Genomic DNA, 260 nt, shown 5'->3' with positions numbered 1-260 from the left:
CTATCTATCTATCTATCTATCTATCTATCTATCTATCTATCTATCTACCTACCTACCTACCTATCTGCCTACCTACCTATCTATCTGTGTATCTGTGCATATGTGTACACACATATATTTGGCATATATTACAATTTCTAAATATAATAGTCTGCTTCCTTGCTCTTACTCAATTATAGGTTGAGCTCATTATTCATTAGCAATGTCTATCATACACACACACACACACACACACACACACACACACACACACACACACA

This window comes from Vombatus ursinus, unplaced genomic scaffold (genome assembly GCF_900497805.2).
Source record: "Vombatus ursinus unplaced genomic scaffold, bare-nosed wombat genome assembly UNPS02014798.1, whole genome shotgun sequence".
NCBI classification, from domain to species: domain Eukaryota; kingdom Metazoa; phylum Chordata; class Mammalia; order Diprotodontia; family Vombatidae; genus Vombatus; species Vombatus ursinus.
Note: the sequence above shows the minus strand (reverse complement) of the source record.